Here is a 6,579-nt window from a genome sequence, read left to right on the forward strand (position 1 = left end):
ATGGAGACGTACTTACCTCTTTTAGATATTGGTTTGGTCTTGAGTTGTCTCCCCATTACGTGGAGGCGTACTTACCTTTGATGGGTGTGGTCTTGCGTTGTCTCCCCATTACGTGGAGACGGACTTACCTTTGTTAGGTATTGGGGTTGTCTTGAGTTGTCTCCCCATTACGTGGAGGCGTACTTACCTTTGATGGGTGTGGTCTTGCGTTGTCTCCCCATTACGTGGAGACGTACTAACCCCTGTTAGATATGGGTGTGATCTTGAGTTGTCTGATATGGGTGTGGTCTTGAGTTGTCTCCCCATTACGTTGAGACGTCCCTACCTTTGTTAGATATTGGTGTTGCCTTGAGTTGTCTCCCCATTACGTGGAGACGTCCTTACCTTTGTTAGATATTGGTGTGGTCTTGAGTTGTCTCCCCATTCCGTGGAGACGTACTTACCTTTGTTAGATATTGGTGTTGCCTTGAGTTGTCTCCCCATTACGTGGAGACGTATTTACCTTTGTTAGATATTGGTTTGGTCTTGAGTTGTCTCCCCATTACGTGGAGACGGTCTTACCTTTGTTAGATATTGGTGTGGTCTTGAGTTGTCCCCCCATTACGTGGAGACGTACTTACCTTTGTTAGATATTGGTGTGGTCTTGAGGTGTCTCCCCATTACGTGGAGACGTACTTTCCTGTGTTAGATATTGGTGTTGTCTTGAGTTGTCTCCCCATCACGTGGAGACGTTCTTACCTTTGTTAGATATTGGTGTTGTCTTGAGTTGTCTCCCGATTCCGTGGAGACGTACTTACCTTTGTTAGATATTGGTGTGGTCTTGAGTTGTCTCCCATTACATGGAGACGTACTTACCTTTGTTAGATATTGGTGTTCTCTTGAGTTGTCTCCCCATTACGTGGAGACGGTCTTACCTTTGTTAGATATTGGTGTGGTCTTGAGTTGTCCCCCCATTACGTGGAGACGTACTTACCTTTGTTAGATATGGGTTTGGTCTTGAGTTGTCTCCCCAGGAGACGTACTTACCTTTGTTAGATATTGGTGTTCTCTTGAGTTGTCTCCCCATTACGTGGAGACGTTCTTACCTTTGTTAGATATTGGTGTTGTCTTGAGTTGTCTCCCGATTCCGTGGAGACGTACTTACCTTTGTTAGATATTGGTGTTGCCTTGAGTTGTCTCCCCATTACGTGTAGACGTCCTTACCTTTGTTAGATATTGGTGTTGCCTTGAGTTGTCTCCCCATTACGTGTAGACGTCCTTACCTTTGTTAGATATTGGTGTTGTCTTGAGTTGTCTCCACATTACGTGGAGACGTACTTACCTTTGTTAGATATTGGTGTTGCCTTGAGTTGTCTCCCCATTACGTGTAGACGTCCTTACCTTTGTTAGATATTGGTGTTGTCTTGAGTTGTCTCCCCATCACGTGGAGACGTTCTTACCTTTGTTAGATATTGGTGTGGTCTTGAGGTGTCTCCCCATTACGTGGAGACGTACTTACCTTTGTTAGATATTGGTGTTGCCTTGAGTTGTCTCCCCATTACGTGGAGACGTATTTACCTTTGTTAGATATTGGTTTGGTCTTGAGTTGTCTCCCCATTACGTGGAGACGGTCTTACCTTTGTTAGATATTGGTGTGGTCTTGAGGTGTCTCCCCATTACGTGGAGACGTACTTACCTTTGTTAGATATTGGTGTTGTCTTGAGTTGTCTCCCGATTCCGTGGAGACGTACTTACCTTTGTTAGATATTGGTGTTCTCTTGAGTTGTCTCCCCATTACGTGGAGACGTTCTTACCTTTGTTAGATATTGGTGTTGTCTTGAGTTGTCTCCACATTACGTGGAGACGTACTTACCTTTGTTAGATATTGGTGTGGTCTTGAGTTGTCTCCCCATTACGTTGAGACGTCCTTACCTTTGTTAGATATTGGTTTAGTCTTGAGATGTCTCCCCATTACGTGGAGACGTATTTACCTTTGTTAGATATTGGTTTGGTCTTGAGTTGTCTCCCCATTACGTGGAGACGTACTTACCTCTGTTAGATATGGGTGTGGTCTTGAGTTGCTTCCCCATTACGTGGAGACGTACTTACCTTTGTTAGATATTGGTGTTGTCTTGAGTTGTCTCCCCATTACGTTGAGACGTACTTACCTCTGTTAGATATGGGTGTGGTCTTGAGTTGCTTCCCCATTACGTGGAGACGTACTTACCTTTGTTAGATATTGGTGTGGTCTTGAGTTGCCTCCCCATTACGTGGAGACGTACTTACATTTGTTAGATATGGGTGTGGTCTTGAGTTGCGTCCCCATTACGTGGAGACGTACTTACCTTTGTTCGATATTGGTGTTGTTTTGAGTTGTCTCCCCGTTACCTGGAGACGTACTTACCTTTGTTAGATACGGGTGTTGTCTTGAGTTGTGTCCCCATTACGTGGAGACGTACTTCCCTCTGTTAGATATTGGTGTGGTCTTGAGTTGTCTCCCCATTACGTTGAGGCGTCCCTACCTTGGTTAGATATTGGTGTTGCCTTGAGTTGTCTCCCCATTACGTGGAGACGTCCTTACCTCTGTTAGATATGGGTGTGGTCTTGAGTTGTGTCCCCATTACGTGGAGACGTACTTACCTCTGTTAGATATTGATGTGGTCTTGAGTTGTCTCCCCATTACGTCGAGACGTACTTACCTTTGTTAGATACGGGAGTGGTCTTGAGTTGTCTCCCCATTACGTCGAGACGTACTTACCTTTGTTAGATACGGGAGTGGTCTTGAGTTGTCTCCCCATTACGTTGAGGCGTCCCTACCTTGGTTAGATATTGGTGTTGCCTTGAGTTGTCTCCCCATTACGTGGAGACGTGCTTACCTCTGTTAGATATTGGTGGGGTCTTGAGTTGTCTCCCCATTACGTGGAGACGTCCTTACCTCTGTTAGATATGGGTGTGGTCTTGAGTTGTGTCCCCATTACGTGGAGACGTACTTCCCTCTGTTAGATATGGGTGTGGTCTTGAGTTGCTTCCCATTACGTGGAGACGGACTTACCTTTGTTAGATATTGGTGTTGTTTTGAGTTGTCTCCCCGTTACCTGGAGACGTACTTACCTTTGTTAGATACGGGAGTGGTCTTGAGTTGTCTCCCCATTACGTCGAGACGTACTTACCTTTGTTAGATACGGGAGTGGTCTTGAGTTGTCTCCCCATTACGTGGAGACGTACTTACCTCTGTTAGATATTGGTCTTGAGTTGTTTCCCCATGGCATGGAGACGTGCTTACCTCTGTTAGATATTGGTGTGGTCTTGAGTTGTCTCCCCATTACGTGGAGACAAACATTGAGACCGTCTTTGATATCCTCTTCATGTAGCAAGACAGCCTGTATACTTGTATTAATACACACTTAGTAAGTCACGACCATTAAGGCTATACGTGTATTCAAATTATATAACTGGTCTTATTATTATTCTCACTAATTTGAATATTATTTCAACAATGCTGAACAAAATATCCAATGCAATAGGATATGATGAGAATACAGGATAAAGTCAAAATCGTAAATGTTACATTTTCCTGATAGGAATTTCTCATTGCAGAGTAATTAACTAAATATGTTTGATATGTTTAAATGAAATATAGGTTCCATTAAAGTCATATATATAATAACAACACAACATCACTATTTTTTTAGAAAAATGATAAGAAGTATCGATTACAATTTAAACGCTTCTTTTCGTGTATTATGTTGATTTGTGTCCTTTAGCTGTCTACTTTTTTTTAAATCAATGGGTGTTTGTCCCTCATTGCCTTGATTTAGTTATTGTTTACGAACTAGCAATTACTTTGCCATTTACCCTTATATAATAACTGTTGATACACTCCAAACACCTCTAATTAACATACTTAGGATAAGATAGTGAGAATAGTACAAGTGTAACTATCGGTAACTATTATGATATGGGGGTATTGGTCTCCCTATACATATAAAAACAATCTTATCTTTCTCAAATTAGCATTGGGAATACAAATTATCCTGTCATAATTTTTCGTTTGTTACAGAATGAAATTGAATATAAATCAGCCGAGTCGTTATAACGAGTATCAGCTTTGTTTAGCTTGCCCTACACAAAGGACGTTTGTTTTGTCTGATTGATTACGTCATCATTGATACTTACAACTGTATCTCTGTTGTCATAGGAATATCTATCAGATGTGGACTTCCAGAAAATCTTTGGACTTGATAGATCGCTCTACAAGCAGAAACCGAGATGGAGACAGATCGAGCTAAAGAAGGAAGCTGGGTTATTCTGATTCATCCCCATTCCAGAGAAGCCATTCTGTCGCTTCATTGTTTCTAGCTTTTTGCGACTTTTTTTTTTTATATATGATGTATTTTTCTATTGGTGTATGAAGCTTCTTGAAACATTCAGATTGTAACATTGCAATTTGTTGTGTTACTTAATACGGTTAATTCATCCGATACTAAACAAACCATAACCACATAACGAATCCAATCATTTGAGTTTCCACGTCAAAACAATGACCAGAGCATTAGAGTATACGGCTGTGTATCAACAGGAAATAATTGAACATTTCTATTGTAATTCTCAAGCATGAGGTTCAACGCTCTTGTGCAAGTATATGGAAGGTGTTGCAATTAAATATATTGAAGCCGATTTGTCGAGAAGAACTGATATTTTTATTATGTACAGGACAAATACATTATGTACAAGACAAAGATATCATGTACAGACCCATTTACCAAGTACAGACCTATGCAATATGTAAATGCCATATATCGTACCCAGGCGGTTCCAAGTATCGTCATATGTACTTTGATTATATTTGAATGCCTATTAAAAGCTATACAGTGTTAGTTTAATCATATTGTGAGAACGCGCGTGTGGGGGGAAGGTTGGGGATACCTCTTGCGCTTCACAGCCTGAAAGGCGCCTCCCGTAGGTGTTATATATGGTGGGGGCAACTGTTGTACGATCCCTTATGAAGTCCGTGTTATAGTCTTTTATGACAGAAAGCACGTGCACTACCCGGGATAAGTCGACTGTTGTTTGGAAGTGAGTCACGTGCACGGTGTAGCGGACTGTTTTTATGACGAGGAACTGTCTCCGGCGATATTATTTAATTAATCTATAACTTTAATCAGTGAGCTGTAACGAGACCATGAACGCAGTCAGCTGTGACGTGATGGTGGACCTAGTCAGCTTAAAGTCCGTTTGTTGTCAACTGTAAAGGCGATTGTAGAGAATACTGCCAGTAGTTCGTTTGTTGTCAACTGTAAAGGCGATTGTAGAGAATACTGCGAGTAGTTCGTTTGTTGTCAACTGTAAAGGTGATTGTAAAGAATACTGCCAGTAGTTCGTTTGTTGTCAACTGTAAAGGTGATTGTAGAGAATACTGCCAGTAGTTCGTTTGTTGTCAACTGTAAAGGCGATTGTAGAGAATACTGCGAGTAGTTCGTTTGTTGTCAACTGTAAAGGTGATTGTAGAGAATACTGCCAGTAGTTCGTTTGTTGACAACTGTAAAGGTGATTGTAGAGAATACTGCCAGTAATTCGTTTGTTGTCAACTGTAAAGGTGATTGTAGAGAATACTGCGAGTAGTTCGTTTGTTGTCAACTGTAAAGGCGATTGTAGAGAATACTGCCAGTAGTTCGTTCGTTGACAAATGGAAAGGTTATTGTAGAGAATACTGCCAGTAGTTCGTTTGTCGTCAACTGTAAAGGTGATTTGTATTATCATAGCAATTTTCGCCACTTTTTTTAATATTAATGAGATTGAGATCAGCGCGTGACGAGCTTCGTGGTGTGATTGGCAGGAAGCGCAGCCATTTTTTCGTTAAACCAACCAACACCGCATGTTTCAGCACGCGTTGACCGCAACCTCATTGATATTAAAAAAATGAGGCAGGCTGACTGCGAAAAACTGTTTTTGGAGGAAACGGAGTTCATGTCCGCGGAAGGAGAATACATTTTACGTGCATATTATGAGGTTTTAAAAAGAAAAGTATCCATCTTTCCAACGGTACTAAGCATTTTCCCGTAGATCAACTAGAAATTTTGTTTTTGTTGCAAGGAAGTTAGGTGGGGTGGACATTCCGACACCGATAGCTTTCCGCCCTTCTCGTATATATGATCATTGGGGGGTGTCAATTTTACCGAAAGTCGTTCCAAACCCCTAAAACATGTAACATTACTCTGAACACCTTAATTTAGGTCTAAATATAGCTTTAACAAATTCCGAGGTCCACGTGGCCAAATCGAGGAATCGAACCCTGGCTGTATTGTTGAAGACGAGAAAATATTGCATAGACATGCAGAGTACTGTATCGGATAGCATTTATAAGTGAACACGCTATTTGGTAGGGACAGAAACAAACAATAATATGTTAAGTAATGAGTCTGTCCCTTATTCAATAACAAAATGAGAAATTACATGTTATTTATTGTAACGCTCATACGTTGTCATATTTTTAATATATTCTTCAAATAAATATAACCCATGCCAATTTACTTTGATCAAAATGCTTATACCTTGTATTTTATTTACCTGTGTTTTGCATAAATTTCCAATTAAAAAAAT

General features: G+C 40.9%; 1 long non-coding RNA gene across 1 annotated transcript in view; it reads left to right on the forward strand.

The window, feature by feature from the left end:
- The window catches only part of LOC110456026, a 9,381-nt gene extending 3,438 nt beyond the window's left edge, over positions 1 to 5,943 (forward strand). The window contains exon 3 of the long non-coding RNA XR_002463546.1: positions 4,178 to 5,943. This is a non-coding gene — a long non-coding RNA (uncharacterized LOC110456026). The remainder of the gene's footprint in view (positions 1 to 4,177) is intronic.
- Positions 5,944 to 6,579: the final 636 nt, after the last annotated feature.

This window comes from Mizuhopecten yessoensis, unplaced genomic scaffold, assembly GCF_002113885.1.
Source record: "Mizuhopecten yessoensis strain PY_sf001 unplaced genomic scaffold, ASM211388v2 scaffold1009, whole genome shotgun sequence".
NCBI classification, from domain to species: Eukaryota; Metazoa; Mollusca; class Bivalvia; order Pectinida; family Pectinidae; genus Mizuhopecten; species Mizuhopecten yessoensis.